Raw genomic sequence first — 2,310 nt, forward strand, 5'->3', positions numbered from 1 at the left:
TATATATATATATATATATATATATCTGGAGGCCTTCTCAATTTCCAAAACTGAAATGTTTAGTCGGTGACCTCACGTGAGAAAACATGTTGGAGCCATAACCTTCTTCGCTTGCTGATTAGTGAACGTAAATCGTACATAAACTGACCGTTTTCGGACACAATCAGAACATATCTCCATCTCGCCCAGAAGGTATTTTAGCTTCGAAGAATTTCGTTTCACGAATTACTTTTCTGAATCTTGCTGACGAAATCTGTGTTCTTACCACCATTAGTAAAAAGGTTAGCTACCATGTGTGATGTGTTGCTTCCAAAACTGCCGGCCTTGTGCCATAATTTGAAATCAATATTACTCGTCTAGAAGGTATTGAGCTGGCAGCATCGTTAGCACACGGGACAAATATTTGGTCGCATTTAGTTTGTCTTGATGCTCTGAGTTCAAATGCCACCGGGGTCGACTTCATGTTTCATCCTTACAGGATCGTGAGCATCGTGGTCGACGTAATCTACTTATCCCTAAATTCCTCCTGGGTGGGTGGACTGTACCTTTCATCCTTGCGGCGTCGATAAAATAAGTCTCAGTCGAGCACTCTGGACATAATGCTTGGCGACATTTCGTCTGTCTGTATGTTTTGAGTCCTCCAAGGCCAACATTGCTTTTCATCCTTTTGGTGTGGAGAATATGTGTACCAGTTGAGCACCCGGGTCGATGTAATCGACTTACCCCTTCCCCCCTAAAATTGCTGGCTTTGTGCCAAGCTAGGAAAATACTATTACTCCCCTTAATTTTAAGTTAGAATCGGAAATGAAGCAGAAGCTCGAATCCAATTGGCAGAATTTCTCTGTTCAGATTTTCTCTCCAGTAAATTCATGTCCCGTCATTTCTGCTAATTCCCACTTCTCGACAGAGCGTAGCTCTGAGATTAGTGTCTCTTCCCAGGTCGAGTCACTCCCTATTGAAAGGTCACAGTACCGGTACTACAAACATATGATTAGAATGTGATAAGAACGATTCTCAAATATATTCTTGAAACCTAGGAGACCTAAGGGTAGAGCAAGATAAGATAATTGGGAATCCAGTCGTATTCTAATGACGGTTTCTTGTGAAACCTCAGGACTCTTTTCATACGACCCAGCCTGGAATAGTACGCGGAGATTGATTGATTGATTGATAGATAGATGGATGGATGGATGGATGGATGGATGGAAGGAAGGAAGGAGGGAAGGAAAGAAGGAAGGAAGGAAGGAAGGAAGGAAGGAAGGACGGGTGGATGGAATACTACAATAATTTTTCACGAATTTTACTATATGTAAAAACGTAATAATGATATATAGGCGGAAGCACGGGTCATGGGTACAGACATAGGTGCAGTGCTACGACGCTCGCTTTGCAACGGCGTGGCTTTGGGTCCAATCCCACGCACCTCCTTTGCCAAGTGTTTTCACTATAGCTCCAGAATTACCAACAATGCCTTCTGAGTGGATTAATTGATAGAGTCTGTGTGGAAGCCCATCATGTATGCATGTGTGACTTAGTGATCGTCCCCCACCACCGCTACATAATCTGTTTTGGCTGTTTACGTTCCCGTAACTTAGAGGTTCTCCAAAAACAAATGCTGGAGTCGATTTGCTCGGCTGAATTCTTCAAGTTGGTACCCCAGTATGGCCAGAGTCCAATGACTAAAACACATAAAAAGTAAAAGATAGCAGATTTATTTTACAATGGTTGCGTTTATTACATTAGCCAGCTTTTGAAATAATTTCTGCTTTGTATATACACTACATACATTTGAAGAGTTATTTATCATTTCCGAGAGACCAATATTTTTTTTATTTCAGAGTTTAGATTATTTCATATCTAAATATCCATAATTTTTTTGGCGCCAATTTCTTGCCGGTAAAATAAATGTTCAATTTAGACAGTTTTGTCATTAATCCACGTACTGTTCTTTTAGACTTACTAGAAGGAAAGAAAAGTCTTTTTCAGTCTTGAATAGTCGCTAATATAATGCATTGCATTCCCCAGATATTAAGTTTTTTAATAGTCATAATAACGTTGAACATAACTGTGCTGGGGGGGCGGTGCTCGACGAATTATAGACAGAAGGAAAATAAAAGCAAAAGCTGGTGATATTAGGATTTTCAAGATAAGCTTATTAAGAGGTTCTCATATAGTCCTAGCTATTAATGATAAATCGAATAATATATACAAATACATACATAGATACATTCATATATACACATACACACACACACGCACACACACACACACACACACACACACTTAAGTCAGCAAATATACATGTATACA

The 2,310-nt window shown here is 39.7% G+C and overlaps 1 protein-coding gene across 8 annotated transcripts in view; it reads right to left on the minus strand.

Annotated features, from left to right (window-relative positions):
• LOC106879694 (neuronal acetylcholine receptor subunit alpha-10) overlaps window positions 1-2,310 on the minus strand; it is a 282,300-nt gene that overhangs the window by 3,964 nt on the left and 276,026 nt on the right. The window lies entirely within an intron of this gene.

Source organism: Octopus bimaculoides, chromosome 1 (genome assembly GCF_001194135.2).
Source record: "Octopus bimaculoides isolate UCB-OBI-ISO-001 chromosome 1, ASM119413v2, whole genome shotgun sequence".
NCBI lineage: Eukaryota > Metazoa > Mollusca > Cephalopoda > Octopoda > Octopodidae > Octopus > Octopus bimaculoides.